At 35.0% G+C, this 23,327-nt stretch overlaps 1 protein-coding gene and 1 long non-coding RNA gene across 3 annotated transcripts in view; one reads left to right on the top strand and one right to left on the bottom strand.

Moving 5' to 3' along the window:
* The window catches only part of LOC126741442 (nuclear hormone receptor FTZ-F1 beta), a 127,520-nt gene that overhangs the window by 62,580 nt on the left and 41,613 nt on the right, over positions 1-23,327 (bottom strand). For both annotated transcript variants that reach the window (XM_050447847.1, XM_050447848.1), the window contains exon 2: positions 9,939-10,011. The gene's annotated coding sequence lies outside the window, so the exon portion shown is untranslated. The remainder of the gene's footprint in view (positions 1-9,938; positions 10,012-23,327) is intronic.
* LOC126741446 (uncharacterized) lies at positions 4,612-7,952 on the top strand. Its single transcript, XR_007662184.1, has 2 exons — positions 4,612-5,097; positions 7,683-7,952. It is a non-coding gene; the product is annotated as an uncharacterized LOC126741446 (long non-coding RNA).

The following is a 23,327-nucleotide window of genomic DNA, read 5'->3' as shown; positions in this document are numbered from 1 at the left end:
AAAATATATTAAATAACGGTAATGAAGTTGACGACACTGACGTTTGACGTGTGAGTATAGCGGATTGACTAGTTTTTGGCGATTTATAAACGACGCTTGGATATATCGTCTGGAACAGGCGATGTATCTTCCTTCTTATTTAATACGTGAATAATGTATCACCATCTTTATTTAAAGGTATTTGGTTCACTGTTTCTCAAAACCGAATTATTGCGAATTGTATGTCTGTGTTTATGATAAAATAATATATAGAGTTGTTGATAGAATAATATATTTTTACTATACAGGGTGTCCCAGCGAAAACGAAACAGAGCTATTTTCGGTATGAAAAAAATTTTTTTTTCAAAAATCTCGGACACGTCGATTTTATTTTTGAGGGGGATAACTTTTCCTTACCAAGGCACCCTCATACCAGCAACCCCCTTCGAGAGGGTGGAATCACCCCTAAAATCCTAAATGGAAAGAGGGGTCGTATGATACCTTATTTTAAAGGTCTTTTAATTCTGAATATAACTGCCAAATTTGAAGTGGCTAAAATTATTTCTCTGGATAAAACAGCTTGTCAAAATTGCTTAGAAAGCGAAAATGAAAAAGGTATTATGGACTCTTTTTTGGATAATATTTTTAAAAGAACAAGGAAATCCTATTTTCGAAGAGGTCACTTATTAATAAAGAGGCCACCTAATACCTGGAATCCTTTACAAGGGGTTGAAAGCACCCCTTAAATCTTAAACAGAAAGAGGGATCGTGTTATACCTTATGTTGAAAGCGTTTTCACTTTAAATTTAAATAGTGACTTCTGAGTGACTGATGGAGTTCTTCTGGATATGAAAGCCAAATAAAATTCTGGAAAAAATGCTTTAAATAAACCTTTATGCCCTTTCTTACAATTTTTTTTATTGGATCATTAAAACATGATTAAAAATTTATTAGTATTGTTAATATTATTGTTATTACACCTTATCAGCATATCATAAATAAAAACAAAATACCAAATAAAATGCAAACACAAGTATCTGAAGAATTTATTTAGCTTGCTAAATATCATTGGTACTTTTTTCATAAAGCAGCATTTATTTAAATAGTTTTAAATTATTAGCCAGTCTTTTACGTGTTGAAACACTGTTAGCAATGGTTTATTCTACTGCAGAGAGGGTTGAGATGATGTGAGATGATGATGAGGTTGAGAGAGGGTTGTGCCAATAGAACGGTACAAGAATTTAATGACCTTTATCCAGAAAAACGAGTCAACAGAAAATACGTTCTAGAAATAGTTGCTAAATTTAGGGAATCTGGCAGTGTCTTAAATAAAAAGCGTGAGGTTCAAAATGCTGTTGTTGTCAATAAAACAATGCAAATAACTGTCCTAGGTCAACTTCATGCCGAGCCAGGAATAAGTGTCAGAAAATTGGCGACAGAGTACAGGAGTAAGCAAAAGTAGTGTTCATAGGATAATTAAGCATAATAAATTCCATGCTTACAAAATTCATCTGGTGCAAGAACTGAATGAGGACGATTTTGACAAACGAGTGCAATTTTGTGAATCGCTTAGTGATATGATAACTGTTAATCCGCGTCTTATTTACAACATTTGCTTTTCAGATGAATGTACTTTTTTTCTTAATGGCAACGTAAATCGTCATAACTGCCGCTACTGGTCAAATGCAAATCCGGGCCAGTTTCGTGAAGTTTCGTACCCAGTTCCCTGAGAAGTTTAATGTTTGGGCGGGAATCTTGGGCGGTTCCATTGTTGGTCCGTTTTTTCTGCCCGGAAATTTGAATGGAGAAATGTACCGAGATCTCTTGGAAAATGCCGTATATCCAAGAATAGTAGAAATAATGGAAGGTGGAAATCATTCTGATGATGATCAAGTCGTTTTCCAACAAGACGGAGCGCATCCACATTATGCTGCTGGTCTGAGGCAATATCTTGATGAGATATTTCCTGATCGTTGGATTGGAAGGAGAGGACCTTTTATTGAATGGCCAGCTAGGTCACCCGATTTAACCCCATTAGATTTTTTTATAGGGGCATTTAAAAACAAAAGTTTACGCTACCCAACCAGACACCCTAGAAGACTTATGCCAGAGAATTATAAATGGGTCAGATGATAACACCTGAAATTCTACAAAACGTCAGGCATCGTTTTGAGCAAAACCTGTATTCCTGCATGGAAGTAGGCGGGGCACAATTTGAACATTTAATAAATTGACGTAATTTAAATAAACTTGTTTTATTTAAAAGACACAAAAGGAAATGGGTAGGTATTTCTTATCTCTCCACTTTTACTGGCAGTAAAGATTGTATTTCTTGCTATTTTTATATCCACAAGATATCCATCAGTCACTCAGAAGTCACCATTTAAATTCAGAGTAAAAAGGCCTTCAAAATAAGGAATGACACGACCCCTTTTTCCATTTAAGATTTAAGGGGTGCTTTCTATCCCTCATAAAGGGTTCCAGGTATTACGGTGGCCTCTTAATTAATAAGTGACCCCTTTGAAATTAGGACTTCCTTATTCTTTTGAAAATATTATCCAAAACAGAGTTCACAATACCTTTTTCATTTTCGCTATTTCTACTTTCTATTTTTTTCATACCAAAAATACCTCTGTTTCGTTTTCGCTGGGACACCCTGTATAAACCCTTATTGCTAATTACAAACCATCATAAAATCATCTATATTTTGATTTTTATAGATGGTTGTACCTATTAATGTGGGAACACTGTACATGGAAGGAAAGTAAAACTCGTAATAGTAAAAATAGAAAGAAAATAAAAGTGTTTTTAACTGAATTTGTTAAGTAAATACAAGTAAAAATTTAAATGAAGAACATAATTTTCATGGTATTAGGATTTATAAGATTCAAGATTATCAGAATAATAAAACAAATATTTTAAAGTGCATGCATCTATTCCAAGTTAATTGAAACTTCGTCTCATTTTAGGTGAGGATTACTTTCTTTCATAAATTTTAACGAAATTCTTAAAGAAGTACAAGAAAAATCACAGATCTAACGCAACTATCTAAAATTCTTACCTATATGTAACTTTCTATTTTGTATGTTTGTAAACATAACCTCTCAAAAACTTTAATTGTTTTGTTTCCCTATAGTTGGCACAATTAAAATTTGTCAGAGTGACCAACATCGAAAGGACACAATCACGCAAAATGGCGGCCCCCTAGTAGTGGTCATTCACTTTTCATTGAATTAGCAGTCCAGGTGTATTTATTAAGTTCGTGGTCACGCGTCACACCTAGTATTATCATTTTGACTAAAAGCTAAACTTACATAGCAACCACTAATAGAGAAATTTCCCTTATGGAGCTGTCAAACTATTGTTCCACTTGTAGGGTCCAGCCCAGCCGCGGCTGGCGCTAGTGACAGCTGTCATGTCAATTTAGCAATCACGTGATTTATCAAGCCATTTTTTATTTTTAATGCTGTTATGTTAGACCATAGAGAAAGTAAAATAAAAGGGAATTCAAATTATAGCACATTTCAGACACCTTATTGTTACACTTGACAGTTTGTAGTTCCAAGGGCTAGAAGGCGGCGCCACCGACACTAGGACTTGACATTTACAGCTGATATTGACGTAATTGACAGTCAACAGTCAATGTTATCGTTGGTCACTCCTTTGCTCGAACTTCTATCGTGACGTTTTCTCCATTTCCAAGGTTTCTAATTCTAAACTATAATATCATCAGTCTAATATTACATTTTAGTTGTCACTAAATAAATCAAAATGTAGTAGTCTTGTTTTCCTTAAAAAACTGAAGAAAATCTTTAATACAAATCTACAGGTAAGTACATCCTAAATGTTTGTATATCTATTTATATTAATTTTAGATTTTTATTACCTGTAATTGTGAAAAACAAAGAAAACCAATTTCAAAAGGCAAATGTGTAATTTGTTATTGTTTTTATTTGTATTTTACCATAAGAACTAAATGTTTTAAAATGTTAGTAAAGTTTGCATGTCCAAAGAAAATTTCAGCAAGAAGATTAATGTTGCATAACAATTCCCGCCCAATTACCTCTAAAACCTTTTATTTTAATTACCCTCTTTTAATACAATTAATTAATGAAAAAATATAGCCCTTTGAACCCCAAAACCGTTTAGGAAAATTTTAGCTGAAATAATAATGAAACTCTTATTGTCAATCTCAGTCCAAAAAAAAAATAGATATATAATTACCAAAGTCCAAAAAAAGAACATCTGCAAATTAAAAAGTGGTTCCAATTGCATGGATGCAACAGTCAGGCATCATTTTTCCAGAAATAAAGTATATGCTTTGGTCCTTTAGAAAGGAGAACCAAAACCATGCAAATTTTTAAAAACAGGATTAGTTTTACCCAGCAAAAGCAGCCTTCAGAAACTCCTTAAGGGTATAACTTTTGGCTAGACAATGAACTTTTTAAAAAACTGGCTTTACGAGTACAGAAGATGAAACCTATTGATAGGTTTTGCTTATTAATTTTTGATAAAATATCTTTAACTGAACAACTAGTGTATAACAAAGTCAATGATAAAATAGATGAGTATGTTGACATGGGATCCCTAGGCAACATGAGTTTGCCACTCATACTTGACAATTAGCTTTCATAAAACATGGAAGCAGTCAATAGCTTATTTATGAACCTAAAAATATGGTAAGAGATTAATTTAATTGGCTTAACAGTAATTTGTTCAATATGTGATCATGGCTCAAATCGAGCTGCCATAAATTCCCTTCTGAAAGATACAAATGAAATGTGCAAAATAGATAATATTGAGAACCGCTATCATGGTTATTTAATAGATGGAGAAGAGATTATTCACATATATGGCATTCCTCACATCTTCAAAGGAATACAAAATAATCTTTTAACTAGAAATTTATATTTCCACATCCATAATCAAAGGATTGCGAAGCGGGGACACATTGTCAACCTTAATTATCTTGATACAGAAGAGGAAAACAGAGTCTGTCCCACCATATCAGCGGCATATGTTCTCTCTGAGAAGCTGAATAAAAAGAAATTTTCCAATTGCACTCAAGTTAATATAGCAATAAAGTTGGTTGGTTTGATGGATAAGATTGCTAAGGGGGTAAGTTTTAAAAAATATCCTTAATATTAATTGAATCGGTGAGTGGAAGAAGTTTCAAAGTGACCAAAATTGACATTTCAAGTGAGATAGCCATCTTTATTAAATGACCTCTTTCCATCGTATGAGCTCAAAAACGGTCCAAAATTCAATACCGTTACCTGCAATCAGCCCCGTCAAAATAGGCTAAGCGAAAGAACTACTCAGTGTGCAATATGTGTGCGACTGCGTCAGCTGTTTGTTGTTGTCGTTTTTAGAGATTATTATTCATTTGTTATTGAACTGTTACTGGGTCTGAAAAACGAAGAAAATAATATTTAACTTTTGGAAATCAAAATGGAAAGCGGTGATAGTGAAAATGAAAGTGATAGAGGCGACGAGAGTAATCAACCGCAAGGCAGAAAAAGATCAAGGAATGTAGATAAATGGAAGGCCACAAAACATAAGCATGCACGTCTGGCAGGTGAATCTTACATCAGTAGTACATCGGGTAGCATTAAAGAGGCTAAGAAACCTGGCCCTCCTTGTGTGCCATAGTTTATTATTTTTTTCTTAATTTCATAAAATACTTACTCGCTATAGAACTCTATTTAGATGTCTCTCTCTAGACTTACCTAACTGTACTTGACATGTATACGTTTCTTTTCAGATGTAAGCTGAAGTGCACGGAGAAGTTTTCTGAAGAATTTAAAAACGATATTATTGCCAAGTTATATGCTGGTCAACCTAAAAATGAGCAAGATACATTCCTAATAGGTCTTATAGAAGTAAAACCTTGCTAAAAACATAAACCCACCGAAGGTAATGTTTTTAAAAAAAGTAATACATTCTCCTTTTCGCATTGATTCATTGAATAGTGAGAATGAAAGGGTCGTTCTCATCACCAAGTTCAACGATTAAGCCAATTATTCGCAACGGGAAAAGCTCCTTGTGACATGAGAGGAAAACATAATACAAGACGTCATGTATTACCTCTGAATATTCTTATCAAGATTAAAGAACACATAGACTCATTTCCCAAAAAACAAGCACATTATAGTTCAAAAACTTTTTTTTACTTAGATGAAACACTCACAGTAAAGGCAATGCATTCCCTATTTCTTAAAAAATATCCAGAATTAGGAAATAAGGTAAAATATGAATATTACTTAAAATATTTTAAAGAAAACTTTCAACTTCGCTTCGGACGACCCCAAGTTGATGTCTGTTCTATTTGTGAAGAACTAGACACTAAACTCAGAAATCCCAATCTAAATGACAATGCTAAACGAGTGGCAGCCGCCGAGTTAATGGTTCACAAAAGGCGTACCAAAAAATTTTATAAGTTGCAAGACGTTCAAAAATTATGTCAAGATAACCCCCAAGTGGCCGGTTACTTTTGACTACATGCAAAACCTACCACTTCCAAATATTCCAGTACAGGAAATTTTTTACTATAGGCAGTTATGTATATACTTATTTGAGATCCATAATCTAACGGACTCCAGTGGATACTTTTATACCTATCACGAGGGTCAGGCTAAAAAGTCGCCAAATGAAGTGTGTATTTTTGTACATGATTATATACAAAACCACATACCAGTTCAAGAATTGCATATTTTTTCAGACGGTTGTCCTGGATAAAACCGAAATAATACTATGGTTCGATTTTTGCTGGCTCTTCAGGAAACTGGACGTTTTTCAAAAATTTATCACTATTTCCCAATTCGAGGACAGTCTTTCCTTCCTTGTGACCGCGATTTTGGTACATTAAAGAGGTTAGTCAAAAAGCACGACAGGGTTTATCTTCCAGAAGAATACGAAAGCATGATTTTAAGAAGTAGAATCACCAAGCCATTTGAGTTTAAAAGGATCTCGTACCACGATATTATTGACTACAAAACTGGTGGCCACAGTACTACAAAAAAAGCTGTAAGCCTATCGAAAAGAGAAATAACAATGTATTCAGTGTTTCAAAATATTGTGAATTTACGTTTGATGCTATAACTCCAGGTCATGTAACAGTTTCTGACTTCATTGGCGGTGCATTTTCCTCCAGTTTTAAACTGGTTAAACCGAACGTAAGGCCAGAGCTTCCAAATGACAAAGCCTATTCCGAAGCAGTACCTATTAATGACAAAAAATCCAGGACTTCAAGAAAGTTCTACAATACGTTAGTGGTGAAGATTTAGTATTCTATTACCATATTATTTCATGGAATGTTACTACTTCTGAAACTATTGAATAAAATTTATTGAGTTCACCTTTCTAACTCTTTTATTATCCCTTATATTTCTTATAATGCAAAAAAACAAAATAAATAAATAAATAAAAAATTAAAAGTTTCGAAAACATCTATTGGGTGGAAGAAGGGTCCAAAATCATTAAATATTTTTGGCAAAAAGACCAGTTTTCAATGTCGTTGTAAATGTTATTTTTCTATAAAACAACTTCGAGTTAATTAATAAACAAGTTACCTGTGAACACTATCATGAAATTCTCCTTCCTAATTGAAATAATTAATTTTTTTTATTTCCTGGAAAATGTGTATTTTCGCACTTAGACCCTTCTTTCACTCACCGATTCAATTAAATTATTTTGTTTTACAGATGTCAAAGGTCCACAAAATTTACCAAGGGAAGCGTGTGGTACCGCAGAACTTATTTTCTTGGATAAGCTATTTGACAGCTACAACTTACCTTGCACGGGAACACCATCCAGCAAATCCCTAAAAGGTGATCCGAACCTTTCATTGCACCATCAGGAGCACTGGATAGAACAAATGAACGTTTTAAGGAGTATGAAGTATTTTAATGAAAAAAAAAATTGTATGTAATTGTAATAATTGTGGTTCCCTCTATAGATAATTAAATTTTCAACTTAGAAAATTTTATTTATATAAAAAAGGTAATCTTAGAGGATAACCCAAGATTTTCTCTTTGTTTAACACGGCTAAACCCAGATCCTTTAGAAAAATGTTCCAGCTTGGAGTCCTAGTTTCCACCTCATGGAGTTTATTTATCCATCCTCATGGAGAATTATTTATCCACCTGTGTCAAATTTAAAAAAATCTTTGATGTCATTAATAGTTTCATCTAATTCCAACCGTGAGGAGGAAGGTACCGTCAAACTGAAGGTACTCTAATTTTAGATAGGCTCAGATGTTTTGTGACAGGAGAAGTAATACCAGGGGCAATGTCATTATATCCAGAAATTGGTATCAATGAAATTCCTGAAATTTGTAATAGGAAAACTATAATGGGTCTTGCCACAATTAACTATATTGCTTGTTTTTTGAGTGAAAAAACTTAAAAATATTACCAACTGATGTAAATTTTTTTGTGATACCTTAACCAACATTACCAAAAAACTGATTATGAAGTCTTTATAAGGCCAGGCAATATTCCAATTTCTCCCTTACTCAACTTGGTGCCATTTTTTTATTTTTTAACCAATAGGTATTTTGGTATATTGTACCATTGATTACTAAGATATTGCTATTTACCAAACCTATCAATATCTTTAGAAACATATTTAATTAAAAAGGTAAATGTAAAAAAAGATGTTGCAACAACCACCCTAATTTTACAAATAATATAATTCATAACTTTGTAAAGTATGCAATATTTTTTTGCATACTTAACAAAGAAATAATGACAAATATAAGAAAATTATGAAAAAAGTGGGAAAAATTATTTAAAAAGGATAAATGAATAATGAATCATATAATATTAGTTATACTTATTTTTCTTAACATGCTGAAATACCAAGAATCCCACTCACAACCCTTTCCATAGCATCACTCTTGCAAATTTATATCTTTAGTAACTTTGCAGGTCTTTTTGTTATATTAATATAGCTACTTGCATCAAGATATTTAAGGAAGACTTATGTAAGGCAGTCTTAACTTAGATGTATGTATTATGTAAGTTAAGTAAGAGTTCCTTGTATGTTTGTGTAAGTAACCCTATAAAAACTCTTAGTACATTAGTTTTGGAAAATATGCAAAACTAATGTTTTTAAGAGCTTGTAATTTTTTCCAGCAATAAAATGAAACACTTCTATTATTAGTATAAGCATATCGCAGACATAAATAAAGATATGTATTTAATTATTTTAAATCCTTTCATTTCCCTTCAAGCTATACCTACCATTATGCAAGAGCTATATTCCAAGAAAGTCTGAATTAAACGTGATTCATGCACCTTTTATCAATACATGAACCTCTGATTATTTTAGACTTTATTGGACAAAGCTTTTATTTATCATATTAGACCGTGTTTTTCACCGACAAACTCACCGATTTATTCTATCGATATGTCTTTTGACATAAACGAAGAGTATTATGTGATGAAATAAATCAATGCAAGCAAATGAGCAATTCAAATTTCCCGCCGAATGTTGTAGTTACCGGCCCAACCACTGGCAACGCTACACATTTTCCCAAGCTTAAAATTTAGGAAACCTCTCTATTAGTGTTGGCTTTGTGATACCTAGTCCAGTGTTGCCATAGTATGTTTACGTTAAATATGTGTCATGTAATGAGAGGTTGGTTCACGGGTAACAAAGTGAGGTATAAATCGATTGACGTGGATTGACTCTTGGAAATGACAAAAAACCAGTTTTAATACTCATAAAATCTGAGGTTGTGTCAGACAATTGATTTGTAGCCCAGTAGTTAGCGAACCATTGATTAATTGGCCCGAACGTATTTATTTATCACTATGACGCATGTCAATGATTTGATAAGAATGACTTAAGTGCTCAATTCGCGATTCTGTATTCTCCGAACTAGAGACTGCGCATGTGTACGTCTCCTTTCTCCTTAGAACTCAGCAGCAGCATTGTTGTTGTAATATACTTACTAAAGAGTTTCGGGTTTCATCCGTAAAATTGTATTTGGTCCCTTTGGATCCTTGATGGAAGACTTTGGATTATCTGAAACAAAATAGGCATCTTTAAACAAAAATTACATTAGAAGTAAAATGTATGAAGGACTGGTACTAGAGTGAGATGGATACTCATCTTAATTGAGGTCATAAATCAGATTAAATCTGTGCCTTTACAAGATAAAAAAAAGTTACTTCATTCATTTAACCGTTTAAATGCAGGTTTCCTCTCATTAACGGCGTCGGTAAAGGCAAAAGGCCACCAAAACACGCAAAAGTCACGCTCTTCACACCGAGTCATAATAATTTTTTCTCTTCGTTATGTTACCCATAAACCACCGGCTTGGGTTTCTTAACGAATGCACCGTCTTATGTTCGGCGCTAATTGGCGTAATATTTTGCAATAATTCCTAAGCGATCGCCTCTCTCCCTATCTCTCTCTCTCACACACACACACACACTCAATCCTCTTATTTTTACACTCTCGACATGCTCACTTTAATAGTCTAAAGAACTACGTGGTGGGTGATTTGATTTTTTTTCTTGTTTGCTGAACGTCAGTGGCGTGTGTCGGGGTTATTCAAATTCATTATCAAAATCATCAAACTACAAAGTGACCAGGAAGCTTATATATATGTAAATTAACTACTCTCCTAGATTATAGGCGTGAGAGATCAAGTGATCAAGTGCAATGAGAAAGGGAAACAAAAACAGTTCATGAAACTTATCAAGAGAAAGATGAACAGTATGGACTGACTCAATATTGATGCAGCTTGCACAAACTTGCTATAGGAAAGTCATACCTGGTGGTCACAAAAGCAAGAGCATCAAGCTTGAGGGAGTCAGAGGTGAGAAAGATGGCGACTAAGGACAAAAAGGAATCTGCAATGAAATTGGAAGAAGCAACTGACAACCGATAAAAATCTTATTCAAACAAGCAAAGTACTTTACAGTTTTTTTTAAAGTAGATTTCTTGCAATTGACCTTGCCCGTATCATGATACGCAAGAACGTTTAACAATTTAATAAAGTAACATAATGAGCCAAAACAAATCTCGATTTTAACCGGATTTTCCACGGACTAGAATCACGTCGAGCCTGAAAAAGCAGCGCAACAATAATTTTTTTTCTTTTACGTCTTATACTGTTAGAAAGATAAGGACAAAACTATTCAATCTAGGGTTTGTCTGATGCAATTCGAATTTTTGATGTTTTACTTGGCCCCACCCTGATAATTAGGAAGTATATGTCAATTACAACGTTTCGTTTCACCATGATCAACTTGCTGGTAGTCTTTGAAGTATTTTTCAGATGACTATAACCAACAATTTGTTTTTTCCGATTAACGTTTAAAACGTGTTAAGTACGTTCCTGCGACAGTGAGGTAACGGGACGTTGGACTCTCATCGCTTCGATTCACCTAGGTCGTCCTCTCTCGGTCGTCTTTATTTGGTTGCTAAGAAGATACAAGACCGCTTGTGATTCATAACAAATTTATATGACCGTGCGTAGTATGTGAGCTGATACGTCTATAAGAACCTTAAAGGTGTATTACAACTGTTGCATTGTAGAAGTTTATAAAATGTCATGGAAAATGTGATTCTTTTAACGATTGTCAAGGCTTTCTGTTACTTCCTGACAGTTGAAGGCTTTCAGGAATAAGAAGAATGACTTCAACTGCTTGGAAACTAAAGTTACCTAATTTTTTAAGTAATTTTCTGTTACTTTCAGGCAATTGAAAGCTTTCACAAATAAGAAGATTGGCTTCAACTGCCTCAGAGATAAAATTACCTCTTTTTTAAAGTAATTTCTTACTTCCAGGCAACTGAGGCTTTTAGGAGTAAGAAAAAATGACTTCCAGGCAGTTGCTGTCTTCAAACAGTCAGAAAAATGTAACTTTAACATCCTGGAAGATAAAATTACCTAATTTTTAAAGTAATTGTCTGTTACTTTCAGGCAATTGAAGGTTTTTAGGAATAAGAAGAAAGAGTTTAACTGCCTGGAAGTAACAAAAAATTACTTCAAGGTAATCTATGTCTTCAATCTGTTAGATAAGTGTGATTCAACTACCTAAAGTTAATGCCTTCAAATAGTCAAAAAAATGTGACTTTAACTACCTGGAAGCTAAAATTACCTAATTTTTAAAGTAATTTTCTATTACTTCTAGACAATTGAAGGTTTAATAAGAAGAAAGGCTTTAACCGCCTGGAAGTAACAAAAAATTACTTCAAGGTAATCTGTCTTCAATCAGTCAGAAAACTGATTCAACTACCTAAAGTTGATGTCTTCAAATAGTCAGAAAAAATGCGACTTTAACTGCCTAGAAGCTAAAATTCCATAATTTTTAAAGTAATTTTCTGTTACTTCCAGACAATTGAGAATTTTTAGGAATAAGAAAAAATACTTTAACTGCCTCGAAGTAACAAAAAATTACTTCAAGGTAATCTATGTCATCAATCAGTTAGAAAACTGTGATTCAACTACCTAAAGTTGATTTCTTCAAATAGGCAAAAAAATGTGACTTTAACTACCTGGAAGCCAAAATTACCTAATTTTTAAAGTAATTTTCTGTTACTTCCAGACAATTGAAGGTTTTTAAGAATAAGAAGAAAGACTTCAACCGCCTGGAAGTAACAAAAAATTACTTCAAGGTAATCTATGTCTTCAATCAGTTAGAAAACTGATTTAACTACCTAAAGTTGATTGGTTCAAACAGTAAAATAAATGTGATTTGAACTGCCTGGAAGCTAAAATTACCTAATTTTTAAAGTCAATTTCCGTTACTTTCAGATAATTGAAGGTTTTTAGGAATAAGAAGAAAGACTTTAACTGCCTGGAAATAACAAAAATGGTGTTATCAAAAAGAAAACTGTGAGTTCAACTGCCTGTAAGCCAAAATTACCTAATTTTTAACGTAATTGTCTGTTACTTCCACGCAATTAATTGGTTCCGACAATAGGAAAAGTAACTCCAACTGCCTGGAAATATCAAAAGGATACTTTAAAACTAATATCAATTTTTTTGAAAATTTCCAATGTCAGCTTTCTTTTCCTTTTCAACCTTTAAAGGTTCATCCATTTTTTAAACACTTCATTTTTTTTTTTTAAACAGTTTACGACTTACAAGGCTGATCATAGGCATGACTCGTTCATTAATTTCGTAACACATCTTTTCCGTATCTGTACACCCAAAGATCACCACCAATTAATTTCTCCCAACAGATTCTTCAAATTTCCCATAATACAGATCACCAACAAAGAAGAAAATAAACGTACCGCCATATCAAGCCGACATTATCGACCGGTAAGTTGGCTGTTCGGTTTGAAGCCATGACGCTGGTGGCAGCCATGTTATATGGTGTCATGACCCTTCAAAGTACTCCACCCAGATTGCGAGCTGCATTCCAAGCCACCTAGATAGAAATGCAGGCCTACCTTGAATCTGCAGTGGCGTACGACGTATGTAGTACTTTAACCGTACTTTTAAATGATTCAAACCCATGCGAACTAAATCAGATTGGTGTGTGTGTATGGAGGTCTGATAAACCAACCAATCTCTAATATGTGCCCGGGTCAAATCTATACTTTGCGCAATGAGATTCTGCGCATGCTTTAACGCTCATCATGACCTAAAAACTATCAAAGTTTCATGATCTTAGTCATGGAGGAGCTGCTTGAAACGTTGATCCTGCATTCACATGGGCACATGATCAATAATCTGTTTGAACCAATTAGAAAATGGCACATAAAGAACCCGTTGAAGCCTAATTATTGACTGTAGGGTTTGACTTGGTCAGGGTGGTTACTGTCGAACGTTGATAGTTAAAATTAAACACAAAAAACACCGATGTACAACCCGACTGTTGACGTTACTGCGTTACCACTGCGGATCATCGATTATGGCGCCATCTCCGTTTTCAACTACATATATACGTGGCATATTTTACAATTGACGTTGGACAGAGATAACCTCATAAACTTGAAGCCGAACAGAGATTCCGTATTAATCGGATGTACTCGCAGATTGCTCTTTGACTTGGCTAATTCACGGTTGTTGCAAAAGGCACGTATGCACAAATGTCATAATAATTATGTATGTGTTTACGTTAGTAGCTGTTACGAGTATAAAAGGCTTCCACCAACAGATGGCGCTAAACGTGGCAGTTTGGTATGCGAGGTAAATGTTGAAATTTTAACTGTCTTAAAACAGTAAATTTTCCCTCGAGGATGCTAGAAAAATTTTAATTTTGCTTACCTCCTGGTGAGATGGTGTTGGTAAAGTGGCAAGGGATTTGTAAATTGTTTTGTAATTTTTTAAGAGTGTATTATTTATTCCAAACACATCTACTATGAAAATAACCAATTGTTATGGTCAAACCAAACACAAATCTCTGTACAATGTCATATTTACTCAGATTCTCAAGGCTTTGTAGAGTTTAGATGAGTAAAATGAAAGATGAAATTCCAGATATTTTCGCAAAAGATTGTCCGGCCGCACTTTTCATGCATTTAACCTTATTGTTTAATCAGACTCTTTCTTCCGAAGTTTTTCCAGACTTCTGGAAAGCGTCTGCTATAATTCCAATAAATAAAAGTGGACCGAAAATTAATATTAAAAATAGACCTTTTAGCACTGTGCATCTTTCTAAACTTTTAAAAACTAATTTATCCACATATTTTCAACTTTGTGATAAACGACATTATGCTGGACATTCAGTGTGATTTTTTGCCGAAACAAAACTTAGAATTAAATTTAATTAATACCCTAATTTCTATATGAATCTTTTGGCTCATTCCAGCAGGTAGATGTAATTTACACAGATTGTAACAAAGCATTTGACAAGATTTCTCATACTATCTTGATTGACATCAGGCTGGCAGAGATGGGGGTGGGCGGTGATCTTTTTCAGTTGGTTTGAGTCTTATCTCTTTAACAGATCTATGTTTGTTGCCCTGTTAGGCTTTTGTTTTAAAAGATTTTCATAATTTTTTTGGAGTCCCTTAAGGATTCCATCTTGGTCCTTAATTACATCAATAATATCAAAATCTTGTTTGAATCTTATTCCTTCCTTTGCTATCCTGATCACCTTAAAGCATTTCTCTGAATAAGCTATGTGCTTAATTGTGAGCCTCTTGAAGCAAATGTTGACTCCCTAATCCAGTTTTGTGATGAGAATCATCTATATTTAAACTTTGACAAATTTCTGTACTTCTGCATCATTCTCCCATTTTAAATCTCAAATTAGTGTCTTGGGAAGCATCTCATATATAAGGGATTTGCGTGTTCTATTTGACCCCAAAATGTCCTTTAATTTACATTTTAATAAACTACTTAACGATTTCAATAGAATGCTGCAGTTTTTAAGAGATAGTGGACTGACTTTCATAATCATAAGACCATGATAACTCTCTATTATTCCTATGTATTTAATAGACTCCAGTTTGCCTCAGTCATCTGGAGTCAGAAATACAAGAATAATATCGAGAGACTTGAAGGATTCAGAATCATAATTACTCTGATGCTCGTTCACATTTTAAAATTGGAAAACAGACATACTATTTCGGATATTGTCACTCCTGAACTATCCAGGTCTACTCAGTAAGGTTTGATTTAGTGTATCTGTTCGCCAACTTAGAAACCATGAGTTGTTCTATATTCCGTATGGCAGAACTAATTATTATCAGAATAAAGAAGATGCTTTCTCGAAAGGAAATCTTTTTTCCACAAATTAAATGCCATCGTTATCGGACTCGAAATTACATTTCTAATCAAAATGGTAAACGATTTAAAAGTCAGTACAAAAGTCAAATTAACAATTAAAAGATTAGAATCCTTTCTTTGTAGGATTATATTTTAAACGAAAGGTTTTTAATTTAAGTATGTTAATGGGGGTGACTTAAAGAATTAAAAAACAAGTTGCTTTCGAACTTAATTTGTTCTTTGATATGAAGATAATCAGTTCATTTTATTGCCCTATTAATTTCCAGAATTTCTAGAGGATCCAACCCCAACCGCTTCCGACAAACATGCAGCACCTCAGTATCCGCTTAAGGTTCAAACTCATGTCCAACTTATACGATCTGACTTAATATGATAAGCGAAAAAAGAAGAAATATTATAGTAATAAACCTATTTAAGTTATTTTCTATTAATATTGTTTTTTTATACGAGTTTCAAATTTCCTTCCGCTTTGACCGAAGTGGTACACATTATTTTTATTTTTTTTTTTTATGGTAAACACAAGCACAAGAGGAAAGTCCTATGTCACTCTTGGAGTGGTGCTTGCGCGAAGATATTTGTGGGCATTTATCTTGAATCGCTGCAGGTTGTATGCGTCGGGAAATATGTGAGGTGGAACCCCGTTCCACAAAGAAGATGTTCTCCAGATGAATGAGTCCCGATACAGCGACGTCCTTGGGGTAGGCAGGTGGACTCGATGTTGATGAGCCGCAACTGCTAGACGCGTCCTTCTTACCGGAACAGCCCTGGGTGGGATCAGGCCTGCCAGCTCAGAGGAGCACTTACCGCGTGATAATAACGGTAGAATAAACAGAGATCAGCCACCTTTCTCCTGTGCTCCAGACTATCCAGACTATTTGTCAGTTCTGGTTTGTCGATAAGACGAATAGCTCTCTTCTGTATAGAATCTAGCAGCTTTAAACTATGCTTGGGTGCAGAGCTCCAGACATGCGAGCAATACTCGAGGGAAGGGCGTATTTGAGCCTTATAAAGAGTCAGCAGCTGTTCTGGTCTATACAGTTTTTATAGTCAAGATCAGTACATTTTAGTCTGTAAACTCCTGATTTGTGAGTGGCATCATTTGACAAGGAATTTGAGGTCCGAAAACAAACATTTAGTTTTCGACTACAAACTCTCTAAAAGCTTTTATCCCCGTGACTTGATATTTTATCATAAAAAGTGATACTTCGGTATTCTACTTCTTTAGTGTCTCTACAAAGAAGTTTTTATTTAACAATTTATGTTAATGTTTTAAATATATTTTATTGATGGTGTTGTCAAGATATCCGTTATTTCTAGCTACAAGTTCTTTCTACAAGAAGTTTTGTTTGAAGAAAGAGAAATGTTAAAAAGTCTGTGAAACAATAAAAAAAATATAGGTAAATAAATAGGATGGATGGAAGAAAAGCGAATTACACTATCAGTTTCTGTATAGGTTTTCTATAAATCGCGAATTCAAGTGAATTGGTACTTGACCTTTTACTCAATAAATCAAGAAAGGGTAATGAACTTAAGATCCGGTATAGATTGTATAAAATATCATCCACGTATCTGTATCAACACGTAAAGAAATTTTTAAACGAGAGGCATTCTAATATCTTTTTCTCAAGAAAGAACATGAAAGCTTCTGCAAGGAATAGAGACAAACTTGAACCCATAGTCAAGCCAGACTTTGAGCATAAAAATTTAAAAGTTCATTAATTGGCATAAAAATTATAGAGCATAAAAATTTCGTTAATTTGGAGGAAATTTTGTTTTAAAACAATATCTATTAGGGAGAACATTTCTAAAATAATATCGATAGGTAAATTGGAATTTAACGCAGCAATTCATGGATATGGGATAAACAATCTTCAGGAGGAATGCTAGGAAAAAAGTTACAAACATCAAATGAAACCGGGAAAGAGTTGGAAGGTATTGTGGTACTAGATAAATTATGGGTTGGTTCAAATGAGTCATGAGTCATTATTGTGGCAAAGTTAATATTAGCCAAGAAGACAGATTCAAAGCATGCGAGTCTCTATAGAAGAGTTCCTTTTCAGAAAGTAGTCTTCCTTATTAACCATTAACTCCGCGGGGACCAAAATGGACTTCTTCAATAAAATTTAAAAAATATTTGAGAATACTACTTTAGTAAGGATTATTAAAGCTGCCAACTTGCATTGTGCTCATTATAGTTTAGACTTTTTTGCCAAGAGTTTGCAATTAGTACTAGTATTGGTTTAAGGATGTGTGTTGTTTTGTACCATTTAATATTTTATTAAGTTACTGCAGTAAGTATTACATTTGTCACATTTAATATGTAAATTAGATTATTCTGAGTGTTCCAAAAAGGTGGTGCCAAATTTAAGGCAGAAATGAGCCGATTTGGCTGCACGGTCAGGTTTTGCACGAGTTGTTGCCTTTTAAATCTAAAAAAACGTCAATATCTTAGTACTTCCATACACCAGGACTTTATGTAACCACAGAGAAACAAAATCAATGGGATTAAGTGTGGACTTTGCGCTGGCCACCTGATAGATTCAATCCTTTTAATTGAATAAGCGAAAAATGTGCTGGTGCACCGTCATGTTGGAGAATCCACCACATTCTATTTCGTAGACCTAGAGATACGTGAGAATTGTCAACAGCTGAGGAAGTATGTCTTATAGTAAATGTAAGTAGACCAGTTAGCCAAGGTGGAAGTAGGTACGGACCATTTGAGAAGTCGGCAACAATACCGGTCTCCATGTTAATCGCAAAGGCCTGTTGGTGAGCTCTCACGCATGTTGCGTTTCCGCATCCCTTAGGTGGCTGTTGCGACTAATGCAGTAACCATCCTTGGTAAAACAGGCTTCGTCGGTAAATAGAGTGATCGAATCAAAATCCGGTTGAATTGCGATATGCTGCAAAAACCAACCATACACAAAAATCTACTCGCGACAGGTAACCTAATGGACCTATTGCCTGGACTTTTTGAAGGTGGTAAGGGTGCAATTGCTGCTCGTGAAGCACCCGCCACACTGTTTGGTGGAAAACATTCACTTGATGCGCAATTTCACGCGTGCTGGTGCTAGGTTGTTCAGCAATTCTGTTTAAAACCTGTTCTTTCGGCAGTTGTTCATGCAGCTCGTGATATCCTGTATCTCCTGATACGTTAAAACTGCCCATTTCGCTGACGATGGACTGTAGAAAATTATTTTCGCGAAGAATGTCGGCGATTAGGGAAGCGCTCAGGTTCCTTAGTATTGCATCCTGCTTCGCCATAAATAATAATAAGCATTTATGTCCAACAGGCTAATGCCCAATTAAAGGAAAATCAATATACAATTTCAATACAATATATATGGTAATTTACAATTGTATAGAAAAAAAATGTATAGTTACCTTAAAGATAAAATTTAAACCAATAAGTACATTACAAAAAACAGTATAAAATATAATAAGTATAACTTCATTCATCCGATTAACTATGGAAAATGGTTTCATTCAAATGTTGGCCACGGCTGGCTGTCATCCTGGAACACCAATTTTCAAGCACTTTGTCCACTGTTTCCTGGTCAAATTGCGGCACAAATACTCTGTTTCAAGTGATCAATTGTTTGGGGATTGTTGGCATAAACTGCACTCTTCAATGAACCCCACAGAAAAAACTCTAGCGGCGTCAAATCGCAGCTGCGAGCAGGCCAATGGACATCGCCGAAACGGCTAATCAATCACATGGTTGTTGAATCTTGTGCGCAGAAGGTTGATGCTACGCCCGGCAATATAACAAGTTGCGCCATCTTGTTCAAACCATAATTCGTCGAGATCGATATCTTCCAATTCTTGCCACAAGAAGTCAGTTATCATGTTGCGATAACGTTCACCATCGACTGTCACGGCGCGACCTTCCGCATTTTCGAAAAAGAAAGAACCAATCACCACTCCAAAATCCACACCACACATTGACTCGGGCTGGATGCATTGGCTTCTGTACGACGACGTGTGGATTGTCCGTTCCCCAAATTCTGCAATTTTGTTTGTTAACGTAGCCGCCAAGGTGAAAATGCGCTTCGTCAGAAAAGATGATTTTTCGTGCGAAATTTGGGTCATCGTTCAACTCATTTAAAGCCCACTCTGCGAAGCGTAAACGTTGTAGGGGTCATTCGGTTTCAATTCCTTCCGCATTTTTGAAAAAGAAAGAACCAATCACCACTCCAAAATCCACACCACACATTGACTCGGGCTGGATGCATTGGCTTCTGTACGACGACGTGTGGATTGTCCGTTCCCCAAATTCTGCAATTTTGTTTGTTAACGTAGCCGCCAAGGTAAAAATGCGCTTCGTCAGAAAAGATGATTTTTCGTGCGAAATTTAGGTCATCGTTCAACTCATTTAAAGCCCACTCTGCGAAGCGTAAACGTTGTGGAGGTCATTCGGTTTCAATTCCTGAATGAGTTGAATTTTGTACGCAAACATACCCAGTCTTTGTGCAAAATCCTCCTCAGAGTGGTTTGTGAAATGGCCACTTGTTGACTTGCGCCGGGTCGATGTTCTGGGGTTTTGACGAACACTTTCGGTCACTGCAGCGATTGCGTACGCACCGGACGCGTATGCGGCACACGTCTGGCATCGACCAGCATCCCAGTTTCATGAACTTTACGCACCAATTTTCCAATAGCACGCGCGGTGGGCGCTTCATTTCTTCCAAATTTTGTATGCAATTTTCGCACTGTTTTACTCATGGGAGATCGACATTCAAAATAAGTTTTCATTATTTCAAAGCGTTGTTCTAAAGAAAACCGATTCATATTTGTTCAGAGGAAGGTTAGAACTAACCTATAATCAACAACATATGGTGCTAAAGTTGACAGCGCCACTATCGACAGGCTGTCGAAATCGGACCAATAGATGGCCAACCCTTTACATACATACTTGCTAATTGGTCTTTCCAAACAAACAAATTCTACTCAAGCCTTCCTCCAGCGCACAGAACATAACAATTAGGTGACAAATATAGGGGAATTTCTACATATATTTAAAAGTTGCAATAAGCTACAATTGTTTATGTCACCCTCATCAGAGAATGAGATTAAGATTTTTGGCATAATGAAAATGGGATCATGCAACATAATATCCGATCTAGCTTGGTCGGGAGCAAAAGCAGGCTTATACCTTGCTTCCAGTCGGGGTATATGAAAAGATAATAGTTCCAGAAGGAAGGGGCAAAATTGATTTTGTTCTTAATGACCTTCCACAGAAAACTGATTGAATGTAACGCCCGACGTTCAGCTAAGTTGATAACACTAACACTAACTTGATAGTCAAATATTATGGGATTCTTGTTTGTATAGTATGACATAACGAAGCATTTAGATATATTTAAACCGAGTATGTTTAAAACACACCACTCCCTAACCAAGATAAGACTATGCTGCAAGATGGGACAGTCTTCGAGGGTGGTAACCCTCCGGCAAATCTTAAAATCATCCGCGTAGGCCAACTTATGACAATCAATGATATTTAGAAGGTAATGATAGTACCTGCACACAATCCTTATCGACAAAGCTAGGGATCCCGTCGGGACCTGCAGTAATTTTATTTTTCGGGGATCTGCCAGCACTATCAATGTCATCTGTGGTGATAGTGGGGCTAATGTGGACATAGTCAGAGTCACATGTTATATAAATGTTCTTTTGATTTAATGGCTTAGTGTCCCTGTACACGTTCTTAAAGAAACGGGCAAAGGCTGACACAATTTGTCAATCATATGAACCAAATGAGTCCTTCATAGATGCAGGAAGCCGTGACGTACCCTTCCTACTATGAAGAAATGACCAAAAGATTGATGGATCAGAATGTATATTTTCCTCTGCTTTCCTAACATGATCTCGATAAACTAAATCCACGTGATATTTGATACCTCGACGCAACGAGGTGTATCTGGAGTAATAAAAATGAGTGCGATGGGATTTAAAAGCTTTTTCATTCTTAATAATATAGTTTATTATTTCCTTAGTAAACCAAGGAGGAAAAGGTCGTCATCTTTGTTACTTAAGGGGTGTAGTTAAAACAAAAATGCCTTGGAGTGTATCATAAAGAGTACAGCAAGCATCTGAGACGTTAGAAGAATCCAATATCGAAGACCAGTCAGACTCCTGTAGTAAAATATACATGCTTGGAAAGTCTGCTTTTCTAAAATTAAACTCGGGTCCGTTATCTTTAGGGACAGGAAGATTAGAGGCATGACGGATCCTAGCGGTAATATTGACCAATAATGCAGGATGGTATAAGTCTTCATTAATGAACGGAACTTACATTTTAAAAGGCCTATGTCAAAATTAGTAAAAAAAATAAAAAATAAGATGCATATAGGAATATCAGCTTATATATTCAAAACGGCTTATTTTTGACTTGAGGTCAAAAGTGCAAATATTGTGTACTAATATCAGGATACCATTTTTGGATTTTGTCAAATTGTTTGTAAAAAAAAAAAACTGACATTAATAAACATTATCAACCAAAATTACCCAAATCAATTCAATCGACTAACGAAAACAACTAAATGATGATGATACATAACGACTAGAAAGAAAGACGATTCGACGCATGAGGATGACGGCACGAGGGGGGGCGGGAGAGAGGACGGGGGAACAGTTAGCGTGTCCTCGGAAGGTCGACCGCGGCGGTCTCATTATAAATGCTAATAGAGCGGGGCGGCGCGGGGGCAACGGCGAGCAGTGTTGCCAATTTAGCGGGGTTTTCGGTCGATTTAGCAAAATTTCGTTTTTTTTTTTTCGTGAGTTTATTTGGAAAAAAAAATAATGATGCGAAGAATTATCTGACAATATGTATTATAAACACTATCCCTAAAGTTTTTTAAAATTTAGTTACAAGGTTTACTTCCTCTTTGGGCTCTGAAATTATTCAGGAACAATTTGGTTTCAAACAGAATTCTTGAGCAGAAATGAACTTAGTCATTTATGTTAATATACTGGCAGGTGCTTTGGAGGGCGGTAAGGAAATTGATCCCATTTACACTGACTTTTTCAAGGCATTTGACAAGGTGAATCATTCATGAGATCTTACTCAGTAAACTTCTTGGTTTTGGTGGATCGGATTCTCTTTTGGACGGTTTGAGCCCAAGCAGCGCACAAAGTCTACTACGAATCAAATTTATTTTATATTAGCCATATTAAGAGCGTATTGAAGACTAAAATATTATTTAACTTAAGCCTTTAATTAAAATAATTCGGTCTTATAAACAACCTTATTTTATAACAAGGTTGTATAGAAATCTCTGTTACAGTTTAATACAATATGTTTATAATGCAATAAGTAATTTGGTATAAAGCATTTATAAAACAATCTTACATAGCTATGTTGTGTTAAGCAAAAATGTTATTTAGTAGCTTTATTATAAAACAAATTACTTTCAGTGACTTTATAGTTTTAAGAATTATGTTTATAATAAAAATATTTTATTACACTCTCTAAAATGTTATTCATATAGTATTTATAAAAGTTTTATAAAATAAATATGTGTTTTGTCCACAAAATTGTTGTTTAAGAAGATTATATAACTTTTTGGAGACTTGTTCTTTTCTCCAAGTGATAAAACAATGAAGGGCCCAGGTATAATAGGAAATGATCAAGTAATACCTG

This window comes from Anthonomus grandis, chromosome 10, assembly GCF_022605725.1.
Source record: "Anthonomus grandis grandis chromosome 10, icAntGran1.3, whole genome shotgun sequence".
Classification (NCBI taxonomy): Eukaryota; Metazoa; Arthropoda; class Insecta; order Coleoptera; family Curculionidae; genus Anthonomus; species Anthonomus grandis.
This window is presented reverse-complemented; position numbering and strand designations above follow the sequence as displayed.